Below are 18,528 nucleotides of genomic sequence, written 5' to 3'. Positions count from 1 at the left end.
ATACTACCAAACACTGCACCCTCTGAATATAATACTATCACACACTGTACCCTCTGAATATAATACTACCACACACTGTACCCTATGAATATAATACTGCAACACACTGCGCTCTCTGATCATAATACTACCACACACTGTACCCTCTAAATGTAATAATACCACACACTGTACCCTCTGAATATAATACTACCAAACACTGCGCCCTCTGAATATAATACTACCACACACTGCGCTCTTTGAATATACTACCACATACTGTGCTCTCTGAATATAATACTGCCACATACTGCGTTCTCTGAATATAATACTTCCACACACTGTACCATCTGAATATAACCTTGCCATGCAGTGCACCCTCTGAATACAATACTGTAATGTATTGTGGCCCATAAAAATCGTACCAAACCTGAAATTCCTTTGTTTATATGCACCATACCTCTAAAATGCAAAACACTCTGTGCCCCTCACATATAGTAATTATGCCCCATCCTGTGCCCCCATATATAATAATTATGGCCCCTCCTGCACCCCCCCCCACATATTAATAATGTCCGTCCTGTTCCCCCTCACATAATAAAAATGCCCTCTGTCCTGTGCCCCTTACATATAATTCCCCCTATGCTGTGCCATTCACATATAATGCCCCCTATGCTGTGCCACTCACATATAATGCCCTCTTTTCTGTGCCCCTCATATATAATGCCCCCTGTGCTGTGCGCTTACATATAATGCCCCCTGTGCTGTGTCCCTTACATAAAATACCCCCGTCATGCTCCCCTAACATTTAATGCCCCCTGTGCTGTGTTCCTCATATAATGCTCTCATCATGTGCCCCTCACATATACTGCCCCCAGTCCTGTGCCCCTAACATATAATGCCCCCCTGTGACGTGCCCCTCACATATAATGCCCCCTGTGCTGTGCCCCTCACATATAATGCCCCCGTCATGCTCCCCTAACATTTAATGCCCCCTGTGCTGTGTCCCTCATATAATGCTCTCATCATGTGCCCCTCACATATACTGCCCCTGTCCTGTGTCCCTAACATATAATGCCCCCTGTGACTTGCCCCTCACATATAATGCCCCCTGTCCTGCCCCACAGGGGGGCATCATATGTGAGGGACACATGAAAGAAGCATTATATCTGAAGGGCACATGATGATGATGGGGGCTTTATATGTGAGGGGCACAGCACAGGGGGCATTATATGTGAAGAGCACAAGACAGGGGACCCCCTGTCATGTGCTCTTCACATATAATGCCCCCCAGTCAGGGGAACCTCACATCAAATTTATCCTTTTTTGTGCCCCCTAAGTTTTTTTATTGCCCCCTGAGCCCAGTGCCATATAGAAGTGCCAAACAGTAAAAGAAAACTACATACACTTATATTACGTTCCCACACTGAGAAGCTCTCTTCTTCTTAGTTGCACAGACAGTGCAGACAGGTGAGCGACGAGCCGCGGTGACGGGATCTTCAGGCGCCGGCGCGATAATGTGACATCATCGCTCCGGCCTGCCGCTGATCGCCGATCACGTTCCAGCGGCGAGAAAGGTAAATTAATGAGCGAATGGTGGAGTGAGAGCTGACAGCTCCCGCTCCACCATGTTAGAGATCGGGGGGCAGAAATCTCGGGGGGGGGGGGGGGGGGGGCAATTGCCCCGTTGCCCCCCCCCCCCCCCTCCCCGGGTTCTGCCACTGGTAGGGAAGGCTTAGTCAGCAGGCTGTAGAAGTGAGCAGGGCTCCGGGTTCCTCTCCTCCTCGAAGCAGAGTAGCTGGGGCAGGGACGTCTGTGACATCAGGGGCGTGCCTGCGCACGGACGTTTGCTGCTCTTAAAGCAGCAGTGTCCCTGCCCAGGCTCACTGCACTTGGGGCCGGGGGACTGGTCACCGGACATGGGGCGGGCTGTGTCAGTGAGCAGGCAGAGCGGGCTGTTTTCTTCACTGCACCGACCACTACTTTCAAAGCGGAAGCCGAGGCTTTTAAAGCAGTGGTCAGTTTAGTGCAGAAAACAGGTGTATCACGACAGGGCAGGTGGACGGCCCAGCCCACCGGGCAAATGCCCGATGTCTAGTCTGGCCCTGAATGGCAGTCGCAGACAGTCCCTCTCTCTCTCAAAGTCTCCTATAGGCTCCAACAGCAGCAATCTTTTATCTGAGCTGCTGCTTGCTGAGTCAGCCTGTCTGTAGGGTGAACCTTCTCAGTGTTGACTGTAAGGCTATTGTGGTGTCCCGGTACCATATTGCATACCGTACCTTGTATGGTGGTCCCCAAAGTCAGAGTAACTACGCTCAGGTAAGGTCCCCAGGGTGGGACAGCCCCTAGTTGCCTTTCCTCTACTCTAATTCTGTGATGTTTTACGTGTTAATATTTAATAATAATGTACCGTATTTATCGGCGTATAACACGCATTTTTAGGCAAAAATTTTTAGCCTAAAGTCTATCTGTGTATTATACGCCGATAAGCCGCTGCAGTTCAATGATTTAAAGTGGGCGCTTTAAATCAATGAACGCAGTGGCTTTTGCAGGTCCAGAGACCTGCCGTCTCTGCTCGATTCTCTGCCCCTGCCTGTCCTGGGGTCCAGAGACTGCCGGCGCCGCTGCCCCATTGCCTCCCCTATCCCCGTGTTTTCTGATCCCGCAGAAGCCCCCAGAAAAGGCAGGGGGAGAGAGGCCGTCGCTGCCCGCTTCTCTCCCCCTGCCTTTCCTGGGTTCTAGAGCCCTGCTGCCGCCGCTTCTCTCCCCCTGGCTATCGGCGCCGCTTCTCTCCCCCTGGCTATCGGCGCTGCTGCCCCATTGCCGGCGTCACTGCCCCATTGCCTCCCCCATCTCCGGTTTTATAATTACCTGTTACCGGGGGCGGGTCCGCTCTGCCTCTTGCTCCGGTGTGGTGTCTCCTGTGCCGTTGCTATGCGTTGCGCTATGCAATGACGAGTGATGTCGCGTTGAAGACGTCACTCGTCATTGCGCCTCGCAGCACATAGCAACGACACAGGAGACGTCACACCGGAGCCAGAAGCAGTGTGGACCCGACCCCGGCAACAGGTAATTATAAAACCGGGGATGGGGGAGGCAATGGGGCAGCTGCGCCGGCAAACGTTTTTTACAAAATATCCTTGGTAAAATGAGGGTGCGTGTTTTAGGCCGGTGCGTGGTACACCCCGATAAATACGGTATATTTAATATAATGTATAGTATATAACATAACTTGTTAGCGTCGCAGGACCTTCGGTCATGTGACTGGGTTAAATCCTCTATGGTATGTTAGAGGACCTTTGGAGGTCCTTGGATCACCAGCTACCCATAATCCTGTGTGAAGGTGATTGATTAGTATTGGACCAATTAGCTCTAGTCCAGCCCCTGCCCATATAAGGGAGCTGTAGCCAATTATCGCTCTCTTGAGTTGCTGCTCTCGTGGATGCTGGACTAGCAGGACGGATCTGCGCAACTTTCAAAGACACGCTAGGCCTGAAAATCTACCGGCCTCAGCTGAACTAAACCGGGAGTTCTAAACTAATCCCCGCTAAAGCTAGCGTGACTACTGGACCATAACTAAATCCCCTAAATCCAGTGGAACAGCGCATATCAATCTAAAGACTCAAAATTGCTTAAGGTCCCAACCTTTGTCAATCTCCAAGAGAACTTGCAAATGTAGAGACTGTTCCTGTTGTGAAGTTTGCATAAAATCTTCAGTAAAAGTTACAACTGTTTTCAGCAAGCTCTCCGGTTGTGTACATTCAATTATTCAATACCTCCCTATCGCTCTTGGGAAGGGTGGCGGTAGGACAAGCATTACAGAGGAGCCGTCACCCTGGTGTCACGAATAGCAAGGGTAAACCAGATACCCTTTAGTCACTGCACAGCTACACCCCATATACCCTACTCCCCCAGGCTATCACATAGCTTTTTGGTGTCCTACGAAGAGGATATGGGTGTGTGCCTACAGCTGTTGCCACCAATCAAAGTGTACTCCCTCCTATGTAAAGGACTTTACTTATGTACTGTGAACCTCCTTCAAAGCTACGGGACTGTGTTTCTGGTGCTGTGTGCAAAAAGTGCGCACGAAATGTAAGGGGAGAGGCGAAAAGTACTGCGAAGCCGCAATTTGCAGCGCAAGGGGTTAAAGGCAGCGCTAGTCCTTCCCGCACGTGCGATCCTGAAACTCCGCCTACCGAGGTATCCGGAGCCGCGGCGGCCATCTTCACCGAGCCTCAAACAGAAGACCTACGGAAAAGCATAGTTAGAACAATAAAGAAACGCAGAGTGTTGCAGAGGACCGAAAGCTTTAAAGAGCCAGCACGGTGTAAAACCCTGAAGTGCCAGGTCACTATGTTAAGATCTTGGCTGGGTTCTACTCAACTCACGATCGTCGCACTCAAGTTCCAGCTCAATGCACTCAATTTCCAAACCAGCGCTCTCAAGTTCGAGATCTATGCACTCAATTTCCAGATCAGCGCTCTAAAGTTCGAGATCTACTCACTCAAGTTCCAGATTAAAGAACAGCTACTTCTCGTAAAGGGACCGACATTCCCGAGCTTTATTTAAAGGGACAATTCTGTTTGCCGAAATGTGGGATCCAGCAGCAGCAATACCGCTTCCAGGACCTGCTCTAGTACCTGCTCCAGCGTCTGCACCACCTGCACCCCCTATTCAGCAAGATGGTGGTGCTCCGGTGGTTTCATCAGCAGAACCAGCACAGTTGGCAGGACAAGTTAAACCCGATTCATCTCCAGCTACTGCACTGACCTCCAGGACACCTGCTGCAGCACCTGTCTTCCTGGGAAATCCTGTCCTCCCACACTACAACGGTGATCTGTTTACACTGAGGGACTTCAAGGAGAAGATATCCAGCCTCTTCGCTTTTTTTGCTTTCTCCCCTCATCTACAGGTGCAGTTACTTACTGGACAGCTGCAGGGACCTGCATTAGAGGAGATACGCACATGGCCACCGGCCGACAAGGCTACAGTAGGGAAAATCTTTGAGGGGCTCTATCAAGTGTTCGAGTCTCACTCCCCCTCTGAGGTACGTCTGAGACTGTATGAGCGACGTCAGAAGCCAGGTGAGACTCTTCGGGCCTATGCTGTAGCCCTACAGAACGCTTTAGAAGCAGTACAAAAGCTATATGGTATTACACCCGATCAGGGCAACAGGGTGTTGATGGACAGGTTCATAGATGGGGCACAGAACAAGTGGGATAAGGCCCAACTCAGGATGCTGGCAGAACAGAATTCCGACATGGCTTTCCCTGCCTTCAAGAGGTTAGCCATCAAAGTCATTGAGTCAGGGCCCAACGCGGAAGAAGTTAGGCCCGCTCTGCTGAATCATTGGGAGCCCCGGCCGTAACCACGCTTCAGCCCGCAACTGCCTCGACTCCCTCTAGTCCCTGGGCTAATGACTTACAACATGTACGGCAGGACATTGATCAGTTAACTAAAGCTGTTAAAGCGATGGTGGGCAGGGCTAACTCACCTTCATCCAAGGAGCCTGCCCCTTGCCCTGCCAGGCCACCTAGTATGCCTCTTGTGAGGCCAGGCAACCTGGGACTCCACGACCTGTTTGTAGTCATTGTAATAAGACTGGACACTGGAAGAGCCAATGTTGGGCTTTAAACGGGCATCCCCTACGGTCGAGGACCGCACCCGGGGAGTAACCATTGAAGGTCCAGAATTAAGAAGCACCAAAATAGGACTATCGATGTATGTTGTCCCCTGCCCCTATGTACAAATTGTGGTAGAAGGGGTTAAATTGCAGGCCTTGATCGACACTGGGTCCCAAGTGTCCACTATTCCTCAAGGGGTATTTTACAAATATTGGGGTCCTGAGATGTTTATGCAAGCCTAATGATGTAGACTTTCGGGTGATGGCAGGGAATGGGAAACCTGTACCGAAGCATGGCTACTGTGAGCCCACAGTGCAAGTAGGAAATCATGTCCTCAGGGTACAAGGTGTTATTGTTACTAGTGTTGGTGATGAACAAGCTGCTGAGTTTATTTTAGGAATGAACCTCATGAGACACTGTTTTGATGACATAGTTAACTCATTGCGTGCCTCTCTTCCCTACATGTCACCCTCTGGCCGGCGAGCCGTGCAACACCACCTCAGGATACTCCAAGCTGACAAGTTCGCCAATCCTGGAGGGGAGATCTGCCGGGTGAGAATCCATGACATACGAGCTGTTACCCTGAAGCGCAGACAGAGACTATTATGTGGTGTCGTGCCTGACCCAGGGTGAAGAACCAAGATTATCAGACACTCCTGGAACCCATGCAACTGGAGGACTACCCTTTGGTATGTGCAGCTAGAAGCCTTGTGACTGTGAGAAATGGGAGAGTCTTGGTTCGAAGGATTAACCTCTCCCAAGCCGTTACGAGATTAACCAAGTATACTCCTATCGCTCAGTTACATTACCTGGACTCCCAAGACGTGATGTCCAAGCCACAAGTTGCTAGACAGTGGACTGCTCAGGGTTCCCAAGGGGCCGACAAGAGCCCTGTGGACCCATGGTGGACTCAGTTGCAGATAGGAGACGAAGATACTCCCCAGAACCAGGTTGGAGGAGTCATTCAAGTGGCTAAACAGTTCCAGGAAGCCTTCAGTAAACACCCCACCGATTTTGGCCGGACCACGATGATCCAGCATCGGATCCTATCTGGAGATAGTCCTCCCATCAAAGAGAGGCACTGGCCAGTCGCACCTGGGATGTACCAGACAGTGAAGATGATGCTGCAGGAGATGAAGGAAGAGCCAGAGTTCCTGGGCTGCTCCTTTAGTCCTTGTCAAAAAGAAGGATGGGACCATTTGATTTTGTGTGGATTACAGGAAGCTGAATAATGTAACCCACAAAGATGCCTACCCTCTTCCAAGGAAAGAAGAGTCCCTTTCTGCCTTGGGATCCGGGGCCTATTTTTCAACACTAGACCTGACTAGTGGGTACGGGCAAGTGCCCATGGCCGAGGAAGATCGGGAGAAGACGGCGTTTGTGACCCCGGTGGGGCTCTTTGAGTTCAAAAGTATGCCCTTTGGACTTTGCAACGCATCGGCTACCTTTCAGCGCTTGATGGAGAGATGCCTCGGACACCTGAATTTCTAAAGTGTTCTTCTCTATCTGGATGATGTCATCGTTTATTCTCGGACATACCAAGAACACCTGGACCATCTCAGAGAAGTCTTCCAAGTCCTGACACAACATGGCCTGAAGGTCAAGCCCTCGAAGTGCCATTTGTTGAAACCCAAAGTCCACCATCTGGGACATGTCGTCAGTGCCAAAGGCGTACAACCTGATCCTGATAAAGCGAGTGCTGTAAAAGACTGGCCTACACCTAGAACTGTACGGGAACTGTCTTCGCTCAAATTGCTGGGCCCCTGACTACTCTGCTGCGGGGAATTGCCAAAGAGAACTACAATGGAAGACTCCTGATACAGGCGGATAAAGACCAAGAAGTAGCCTTCCAGGCCCTGAAGTGCCTCTTTACTAAACCCCCCCCCCCCCACCCCATCCTTGCGTACCCTGATTACAGCCAGCCATTCTGACTGTACACTGATGCCAGCTTTGAAGGTTTGGGGGCCATTCTGTCGCAGACACAGGGTGGTAAGGAGAGAGATATATACTATAGTATATATACTAGAGCTACTTCAAGCTAGAACTCCTTGCTTTGGTCTGGGCGGTCACTGAAAAATTCAAGGACTATTTGGCAGCTACTCCCTTTACAGTCTACACAGATAACAATCCTTTGGCACATTTAAACACTGCCAAGCTGGGAGCCATTGAGCAACGCTGGGCCTCTCGATTGGCCAACTATGACTTCAACATCAAATATCGAAGTGGGAAGACCAATGTTAACACAGATGTTCTTTCCCGTATGGCCCCCAGGGAAGAACCACCAATGGAAGATGTGTGGGAAGATGTAGAGATGACGCCCTTTTACCAGAGGTTTTGTGAGTCAGAGTACTCTGACGGCTTAAGAAGGTGAAGACCCTGGGCGTCCTAAGGTCCCCGAAGATCTGTATACCTGGAAGACCTTGCAAGATGAGAGTCGGGTCATGGGGCATCTTCTGGACTATCTATTGCAGAAGAGAATGCCGACTAGGCTCAGCAAGGTGCAAGGGGACTTGGAGTTGAAGCAGTTGTGGCGACAGAGAAATCGTCTGTTCCTCCACAAAGGACTGCTGTGCCAAAATTCCTTGGACCCAGTCTCCGGAGAACGCCTGCATCAGATCTTAGTCCCTCGAAGGGACGCAGCCATGGTTCTTAATGCCTATCATCACCAATCGGGACATTTTGGGGTCCACAAGACCGAGGCTACTATCCGAAGGAGGTTCTATTGGGTGTGGATGCGTGGAGATATTGAGAAGTGGTGTGCCGAGTGCACCATCTGCAGCATCACCAAGAACCCTCGCAAGGACACAAGAGCACCTCACATCCCATCCATACTGAACGGCCTGACAAACTGTTTGCTCTGGACCACGTGAAGTTATCCCCAACCCAATCGGGATATACCTATGCCCTGGCCATGGTGGGTGGTCGTTGTGTCCGTCAAGGATCTAACAGCCAGAACAGCTGCCCAGGTCTTCTACAGCCATTGGGTCCAACCTCTGGGGTGTCCTGAATCGGTCCTCACTGATCGAGGAATAGTGTTGCTCGTGAATATTCGCGATACGAATTTTATTCGCGAATAAACTGGCAGAGTCACTGGTAGAGAAGGATCTGGGTGTACTTGTAGATCACAGACTACAGAATAGCATGCAATGTCAGGCTGCTGCTTCCAAAGCCGGCAGGATATTGTCATGTATCAAAAGAGGCATGGACTCAAGGGACAGGGACATAATACTCCCCCTTTATAAAGCATTGGTACGGCCTCACCTGGAATATGCTGTTCAGTTTTGGTCACCTGTCCATAAAAGGGACACTGCGGAGTTGGAAAGGGTGCAGAGACGCGCGACTAAACTAATATGGGGCATGGAACATCTTAGCTATGAGGAGCGATTAAAGGAGTTACAATTGTTTAGTCTTGAGAAGAGACGTTTAAGGGGGGATATGATAAACGTATATAAGTATATTAATGGCCCATACAAAAAATATGGAGAAAAACTGTTCCAGGTTAAACCCCCCCAAAGGACGAGGGGGCACTCCCTCCGTCTGGAGAAAAAAAAGTTTAGTCTCAAGGGGCGACACGCCTTCTTTACCGTGAGGACTGTGAATTTATGGAACGGTCTACCTCAGGAACTGGTCACAGCAGGAACAATTAACAGCTTTAAAACAGGATTAGATACATTCCTGGAACAAAATAAGATTAATGCTTATGAAGAAATATAAAATCTCATCCCTTTCCCAATATCGCGCCACACCCCTACCCCTTAATTCCCTGGTTGAACTTGATGGACATATGTCTTTTTTCGACCGAACTAACTATGTAACTATGTAACTATATATAGCACTATATATTCGTAATTACGAATATTTTTTTTTTTTAACAGTACACATCACAGTGATCACCCCTCTCTGCTTCCAGCTTGTGTGGTGTAAAGAAGGCTCTAATACTACTGTGTGAGACTGGCGTGCGAATTTTTGCATATGCGAAAATGTGCATATGCTAATTTTCGCACATGCTAATTTTCGCTTATGCGATTTTTTGTATATGCTAATTTTCGCATATGCTGATTTTCGCATATGCGAAAATAAAACGTGAATATTACGAATATGAAAATTTAGCGAAGATATGACGAATATTCGTCCATATATTCGCAAAATATCGCTAATTCGAATATGGCCTATGCCGCTCAACACCATCGAGGAACTGCGTTTGAGGCTCAGTTATTTCAGGAACTCTGCCAGTTCCATGATTGCAAGAAGCTCCGGACCACTGTATATCACCCTCAGGGGAATGGGTTGTGCGAATGGATTAATCAGGTATTCATCCACATGCTAAGGACATCTGTTTCAAAACATGAAGAGTGGCCCCGACTCCTGCCTGAACTGTTGGAGATTTACAATAATACTATCCACTGCTCCACCAGATACACTCCCTTCTTCCTTATGATGGATTGACATGGCCAACTGCCCAACGATAGAGCCTTTGGGTTACAAGCACCTTTCAAATATTCCCCTCAAACTTCTCAAGATTGGGTTTCTGAGCATCGAAGGAGGATTGAAGAAGCTAAGGACATTGTGGAAAAGAAAATGGGCGAGGCTCAGTACAGGCAGCAAAAGGACTACAATCAGCATGCCTCCACTCAGCCACTGCAACTTGGGGATAGAGTCTGGCTCAGAAAGTTTCCTCGGTCACATAAATTGGATTCTCTGTGGGAGACGGAGCCTTACACTATTACAGCAATCCCATATCCTGACACTTATGTTTATGAAGTACAGAAGGTGGGGTTTCAACCACAAGTGGTCCACCGAAATAGGATAAAACTGTGCATGAAGGACGACTTGCCAGAGCCACCCCCTCCTGCTCCCTCAGAAGCAAGGCCAACAAGAGAGTATGTTCCAGGAGAGGGAATCCATCCTACAATGGACGTTCCACTGTTCTCCTCTCATCAGCCTGCAATGTTCTTCGGCCTACAGTGTCCGGCTTTAGCACAACTAGCTTTGATCTCCTCGCCCAGCACCGATTGCACTCCAGTGACAGCTCCAAGTGCTCCAGTGACAGTTCCAAGTACTCCAGTGACAGCTCCAAGTGCTACAGTGACAGTTCCAAGTACTCCAGTGACAGCTCCAAGCACTCCAGGACTCTCCTCACCAAGCCTCATGGGTCACACCAGTCCTGCAGAAGATATGACTCCTGTTTCCAGTCCTCAAGTTATTCCCTCGGGGACTGAAGTTTCTAGAGAATTGTCTTTTAATGAGGTCCCTGAGAGTCAAGAAGTGGTGTTGCGCCTGTCTCAAAGGTCCACACAAGGGAAACTACCCTTAAGATACCAAGACTGACCTTTCAAGTAGTACTGCACAGATAGTACCTGTTACTAAATTCATGAACCAAATAATCCTGTTCATGAGTTTACCCATACATACATAAGCATGGGTAAACTCATGAACAGGATTATTTGGTTCATGAATTTAGTAACAGGATGATATTATTTACATGAGATACATCCTACTTAACAGTTCTAAATCTCACTAGACATTTTTGCCATATAAGTTACCTGTTTAGTACACTGAGGGTTTTACTGGCTTGCCTGAGGCTTTCTACCAATAAATATGCTACTAGGGTCCATTGGTCCATTGTAGAGATAGACAGCCTGATTGATGGTCATTCAAGAAGTTATGTCCAGAACTGTTATAAACCAACCTACACTTCATTCCTCTGTCTTAGGGGACAGACGTCGAGGCCAACATACTTTAAGTAAGGGGGTTTCTGGTGTCCCGGTACCGTATTGCATACCGTACCTTGTATCGTGGACCCCAAAGTTTGAGTAACTGCGCTCAGGTAGGGTCCCCCAGGTGGGACAGCCCCTAGTTGCCTCTCCTCTACTCTAAATCTGGGATGTTTTACGTGTACATATTTAATAATAATAATGTATATTTAATATAATGTATAGTATACTTACCTTGTTAGCGTCGCAGACCTTTGGTCATGTGACTGGGTTAAATCCTCTATGGTATGTTAGAGGACCTTTGGAGGTCCTTGGGTCACCTGCTACCCATAATCCTGTGTGAAGGTGATTGACATCAGTATTGGACCAATTAGCTCTAATTCAGCCCCTGCCCATATAAGGGAGCTGTAGCCAACTATCGCTCTCTTGGGTTGCTGCTCTCGTGGATGCCGGACTAGCAGGACGGATCTGCGCAAATTTCAAAGGCACGCTAGGCCTGAAAACCTACCAGCATCAGCTGAACTAAACCTTGAGTTCTAAACTAATCCCCGCTAAAGCTAGCATGACTACTGGACCCTACTAAATCTGGACCCTACTAAATCCCCTGAATCCAGTGGAACAGCGCATATCAATCTAAAGACTCAAAATTGCTTAAGGTCCCAACCTTTCTCAATCTCCACGAGAACTTGCATATGTAGAGACTGTTCCTGTTGTGAAGTTTGCAGAAAATCTTCAGTAGTAAAAGTTACAACTGTTTTCAGCAAGCTCTCCGGTTGTGGACATTCAATTATTCAATACCTCCCTATCGCTCTTGGGAAGGGTGGCGGTAGGGCAAGCATTACGGAGGAGCCCTCACCCTGGCGTCATGAATAGCAAGGGTTAACCAGACACCCTTTAGTCACTGCACAGCTACAAACCATATACCCTACTCCCCCAGGCTATCACACTATGTTCACACAGAAAATTTACAGGAGGATATTCTGTAGATAGTGGAGTGGTGTCAAAACATGCTGGCGCTAGGACCGCTCGGAAATTTGCTGTCTCATAGCCGGCAATGCATTTCTGAGAAGAATACACAGACATTTCTATTCTTTCTGCGGACGCCAGAATTTGATTTTCTGTGCCAGATATTTCCTGTGTTGAAATTCTGCTGTGCGCACAGTGTGCCAGAATCCCATTGAAATTAAGGGGACTCTGCTGCAGCAGAATTACCGTGTGGAATATTGCTGCAGAATTTCTGTGCGGAAATCCTGATGTGTGAACATAACCTAAGAATTATTAAAAGGTGGACGGTGCAAAGAAGGGGTGAGACCAAAAGACGGGACAAAGGGGCGGCAAAATGAGGTTTTGCCTACGGTGGCAAAAATCCTTGCACCAGCCCTGGTGGCAGCGGCCACAGGCAGGGTCCCAGTGCCATTTCAACCCCTCCCCCCCATTTTGATCACCCTGTGCCATTCCAATCCGCAGTCCCCCTCTGATTCCCCACCCTGTGCCATCCCAATCAGCCTAGTCTTGGCCAGAGTGTTTGGTGTGCAAAACACTGCGACTTTTGCACAAGTTGCATATCATAAATCAGTGTGTAAACTGTGCACCTAGAAAACCACACCCATTCGCCAGTGCAGAAAGCCATATATACCATCAGAAAGCTGCCACATAAATGCGGAACGCGCTGTATGCCGACACTATACAGATATATAGCACAACCTGCAGCCTGGTCCAACCTATTGTGAAAACAATCATTTAGGCTGGGGTTACACTAGTTTTTTTTTTTTTTTTTTCTTGCAGTTTTTGAGCCAAAGCCAGAAGTTTATTCAAAAGGAATAGGACATATAAAGGAAGGACTTACACTTCTCCTCCCTCATGGATCCACTTCTGACTTTGGCTCAAAAACTGCACTGGCACCTCAGGCTGGGATAACACCTGACGCATTTGTTAAAAGAAAAAAAAAACACCATGCTCGCTGCGGGCACATGTTATGTTGGAATCAATAGGGTAATATGAAACACCAGACACTAATTGTGTTTTCTTCATCTTTTTATTGCGTTTTTGGCTATCAAATTTTTTGTATTTAAGGATACGTTCACACAGGCGGATTTTTTTGCTGGTTTCCTGCTGCGTATTTGAAAGGGGTGGGCTCTTCTCGGCTGTCCGCAGCAGATTTTCCACGGCAGAATTTACGCTGCGGAAAATCCACCGCAAGCCCCAATGAAGTCAGTAGGGACTGCGGTGGATTTTCCGCAGCGTAAATTCTGCCACGGAAAATCTGCTGCGGACAGCCGAGAAGAGCCCGCCCACTTTCAAATACGCAGCGGGAAACCCACCAAAATATACGTCCATGTGAGGGTACCCTTATGAAGTTTTGGCATTTTTCTTCCCAATTTTTCAATAGAATCCCTTGAGTCACAAGATGAAAGAATCACATGACTTGTAAAGAGAAAAGCCAGGGAGAAAAAAAATGCCAATAATAATAATAATGATAATAATAATCCCACACATAGGGGGAGATGTATGAAATCCTGTGCAGAGGAAGTTGACCAGTTGCCCATAGCAACCAATCAGATCGCTTCTTTCACTTTTCAGAGGCCTTTTTAAAAATGAAAGAAGCAAGCTGATTGGTTGTTATGGGCAACTGGTCAACTGGTTTTCCTCTTCACAGGTTTTGATAAATCTCCCCCAGTGTTTTTGTCAAAAATGCCACAAAGATGTCATTTTGGTAGAAAATAAATGAGGTGGGGCAGTCTTTGTGGTGTTTCTCAAAAATTGTGACTGTTACAAGGCTTAGGCTGGGATTAAACACAGTTTATATGTGGCAATTTTCAAATCACACATTGCTTTATCTTTGGCAGTCACCCCCCATGTCAGGGCATGCTGGGAGCTGTAGTGTTGCTACAAGTGGACAGCCACAAGGGATAACTGATGCAGTATGTCAATCTAGGGCCATGGTGTCTGCTCTTGAACTGGCAGCAGGAGCCACGAACACTTTAAATCAATGGCTGCCGGGACGTCTGACGAGTGACATCCTATGCTGCAGGGACGTCACTCGATGGACGCCCAGGCTGTTGGGGCCACAAAATGATGTTACAAATATTAAGCGTCTGTATAGGAGAAACAAATATAACGCACCCATAGGGAGTAGCGCCATTTTGTAAAAAATGCAAAAAAAACAAAATCCCTTAGATAACAGTCATGCAGAATATGTAAAAAAGCTTTTTTTTTTAGGTTTCAGCCAATCAGAGAGCAGCACTGCTCAAATAGAACTCCCAGGAGGTAACAGCGTGTCACACATGTGATGTCATAACCATTGTCCACCAGAGAGCAGCACTGAGCAGATATAACACTGCTCCTGCTCATTCTTCACCAGTGAGGGGCCGGTGCTGGACACTGTAGGGACGCGGGAATGTGAAGTCAAAAACATGACTGTGACTGGTAAGTGCCACATTAGTGTTTAGTGCAGTACCATGTGCATTTCTATAATAAACATGTAAATAATCTCTCTTTTGTTTTCCTATCTTAGATGCACTATTTCCAGCATGTGGAGTAGCATTTCCGGACTTACTGCAAGAAGTTGGATGATGGCCTAGATTTCCGGACTTACAGCAAGACGTTGGATGAGGCCTAGATTTCCGGACCTACAGCAAGAAGTTGGATGAAGGCACAGCCCCTCAAATCACGCACATACACAGACACATTTGCCCAAATTCTAGAGGTAACCTCCTTTAGTATGCCCAGAGGAAGGGCAATACAGTAGCCATGGATTCCCTACAGGTTTCCTCCCCTCTGGAGGTTTTTCCTGTCCTGAGTTAGTTACTGTACGCTCTTTGTGAGTGATGGGAGGTTACAAAAAATCCCTACACAAACATTTTAATAAATAATAAATAAAGTTTCCCTTTTTTTTAAACTGTTCTTTGACTTGTTCAACTCATTTATTTTATTTCTGGGTGTGAAAAATTGTGTTAGCAAAATGTGGATGACATGAGTTGTTTTTTTTTTGTGTCAAATGTTGCTCTCCTGCACAATCTGCACAGTGCGGTGCAGAGAGAGGCGGCTGATGCTGGTTGGTATAGTTGCTGAGGCAACCGTAGCACACCCACCAAGTTCCGTGCATAAGCCTTTTTCTGATGAACCGGAACTTGCTAGGGGTCATACAGTTGCAAAGGATCAACTTTTGGGTACGTGCACTGGCACTTAACCCATTGGGGATGGAGGGTGTATGGATACGCCCTCGCGTCCTGTCACTTAAGGACAGAGGGCGTACCTGTACTCTGCATTTCCGATCAGTGCCGCTCGCCAGGCGGTGATCGAACCTGGATGACTGCTGAAATCATTCAGCAGGAATCCGTGCCAATGCCCAGGGGCGTCCTTAGACCCCCCATGTCGGCGATGCCGCAAATCGCTGGTGAATTCACACCGGCGATTTGCGGCTATTCTGGGTCATACGGGTCTACGGTGACCTGGTGACCCGTAAATTAAGGGGGATCGGGGTTGTCCAAGATCCACGAGAGGGATAGGAGTGAGGTGGCAGGTGTGCCACCCCTCCTATCCCTGCTATTGGTCGTCTAGAAGCAACGAACAATAGCAGATCGGGGGCAGGGAGGTTAACTATTGGTTTCCCCGTTCTGCCCACCCACAATAGGTGGGGCAGAACGGGAAAACTGAAGGGGACCGGCGCCGAAGATCCACTTACCCATCGGTGGCGGCGGAGGCGACGATCGGTGGCAGAAGAGGACGGCGATGCGGCACACTGGATCCTACGGAAGACGGTGAGTTGCCGAGCAACATCTGGAGGGCTACAGTTTGAGACCACAATATAGTGGTCTCTAAACTGTAGCCCTCCAGATGTTGCAACACTACAACTCCTAGCATTTCCGGACAGCCACTGACTGTCCAGGCATGCTGGGAGTTTAGCAACAGCTGGAGGCACCCTGTTTGGGAATCACTTGTGTAGAATACCCCTATGTCCACCCCTATGCAATCCCTAATTTAGTCCTCAAATACGCATGGCGCTCTCTCACTTCAGAGCCCTGTCGTATTTCAAGGAAAGTTTAGGGCCACATATGGGGTATTTCCGTACTTGGGAGAAATTGCACTACAAATTTTTGGGGGGCTTTTTCTCCTTTTATCCCTTACGAAAAGGAAAAGTTGGGGTCTACACCAGCCTGTTGTGTAGTGTAAAAGAAAGAAAATAATTTACATTAACATGCTGGTGTTGCCCCATACTATTTATCTTCACAAGCGGTAAAAGGAAAAAAATGCTCTGCGGGCGCACAACAAGGCTCAGGAGTGAGAGCGCACTATGTACAGTTGAGGCCTAAATTGGTGATTTGCATTGGGGTGGCTGATTTTACAGCAGTTCTGATATAAACACAAAAAAAAAATACCCACATGTGACCCCATTTTGGAAACTACACCCCTCACGGAACGTAACAAGGGGTATAGAGCGCCCTTACACCCCACAGATGTTTGACGAAGTTTCGTTAAATTTGGATGGGAAAATGAAGAAAAAAAAGTTTTTTTCACTAAAATGCTGGTGTTAGCCTAAATTTTTCATTTTCAAAAGGGAAAATAGGAAAACAGCCCCCCAAAATTTGTAACCCCATTTCTTCTGAGTAAGAACATACTCCATATGTGGATATAAAGTGCTCTGCGGGTGCACTACAATGCTCAGAAGAGAAGGAGCGCGATTGGGATTTTGGAGAGAAAATTTGTCCGGAATTGAAGGCCACGTGTGTTTACAAAGCCCCCATAGTTCCAGAACAATGGACCCCGCCCCCCAAATGTAACCCCATTTTGGAAACTACACCCCTCACGGAATGTCAAAAGGGGTGCAGTGAGCATTTACGCCCCACAGGTATCTGACAGATGTTTGGAACAGTGGTCCATGAAAATGAAAAATGTAATTTTTAATTTGCACAGCCCAATGTTCCAAAGATCTGTGAAACGCCAGTGGGGTGTAAATGCTCACTGCACCCCTTCTTAAATTCTGTGAGGTGTGTAGTTTCCAAAGTCACAAGCCGGGGCTTTGTGGGGTCACAAAGCGGGGGCTTTGTAAATTCACATGGCCCCTGACTTCCATTCCAAACAAATTCTGTCTCCAAAAGCCCAATGGCACTCCTCCTCTTCTGAGCATTGTAGTGCGCCAGCAGAGCACTTGACATCCACACATGGGGTATTTCCATGCTCAGAAGAAATGGGGTTACATATTTTTGGGGGCATTTTCTCCTATTACCCCTTGTAAAAATTAAAAATTTGGTTAAAAAAAACAGAATTTTAGGGAAAAAAACTGTGGGGTGTTAAGGCTCACTGTACCCCTTATTACGTTCCTTGAGGGGTGCAGTTTCCAAAATAGTAGGCCATGTGTTTTTTTGTGTGTGTTTTTTTGCTGTTCTGGCACCATAGGGGCTTCCTAAATGCGATATGCCCCCCGAAAACCATTTCATCAAAATTTGCTTTCCAAAAGCCAAATGTGACTCTTTCTCTTCTGAGCATTGTTGTGCGCCCGCAGAGCATTTCACGTCCTAACATGGGGTATTTCCATACTCAGAAGAAATGGGATTACAAATTTTGGGGGGCACATTTTCCCATTACCCTTTGTAAAAATTGTAAATTTGGGGGGGGGGGGGGGGAAATGCACTTTAGTGAAAAAATCTTTTTTTTTTCATTTACACATCTGGCTTTAACGAAAAGTGGTCAAACACCTGTGGGGTGTTAAGGATCACTGGATCCCTTGTTACGTGCCTTGAGGAGTGTAGTTTCCAAAATAATATGCCATGTGTTTTTTTTTTTGTTTTTTTTTGCTGTTCTGGCACCATAGGGGCTTCCTAAATGTGACATGCCCCTCAAAAACCATTTCAGAAAAACTCACTGTCCAAAATCCCATTGTTGCTCCTTCCCTTCTGAGCCCTCTACTGCGCTCGCCGAGCACTTCACATACACATATGAGGTATTTCCTACTCGAGAGATATTGGGTTACAAATTTTGGGTGGCTTTTTCTCCTATTACCCCTTGTAAAAATTCAAAAACTGGTTCTACAAAAACATGCGAGTGTAAAAAAATTTGGAATTTTCTCCTTCACTTTGCTGCTATACCTGTGAAACAGCTAAAGGGTTAACAAACTTTATGAATGTCATTTCGAATACATTGAGGGGTGCAGTTCTTATAATGGGGTCATTTATGGGGTATTTCTAATATGAAGGCCCTTCAAATCCACTTCA

The 18,528-nt window shown here is 47.4% G+C and overlaps 1 long non-coding RNA gene across 2 annotated transcripts; it reads left to right on the top strand.

Moving 5' to 3' along the window:
- Window positions 1-14,031: 14,031 nt before the first annotated feature.
- Window positions 14,032-15,191, top strand: LOC130300612 (uncharacterized). 2 transcript variants are annotated; one of them, XR_008851458.1, is made up of 3 exons: window positions 14,032-14,046; window positions 14,544-14,743; window positions 14,832-15,191. It is a non-coding gene; the product is annotated as an uncharacterized LOC130300612 (long non-coding RNA). The 2 variants fall into 2 exon arrangements; XR_008851452.1 differs by having other exon boundaries at window positions 14,537-14,743.
- Window positions 15,192-18,528: the final 3,337 nt, after the last annotated feature.

Source organism: Hyla sarda, chromosome 1 (assembly GCF_029499605.1).
Source record: "Hyla sarda isolate aHylSar1 chromosome 1, aHylSar1.hap1, whole genome shotgun sequence".
NCBI classification, from domain to species: Eukaryota; Metazoa; Chordata; class Amphibia; order Anura; family Hylidae; genus Hyla; species Hyla sarda.
The sequence above is the reverse complement of the archived record's forward strand: the minus strand, read 5'-3'. Positions and strand labels throughout refer to the sequence as shown.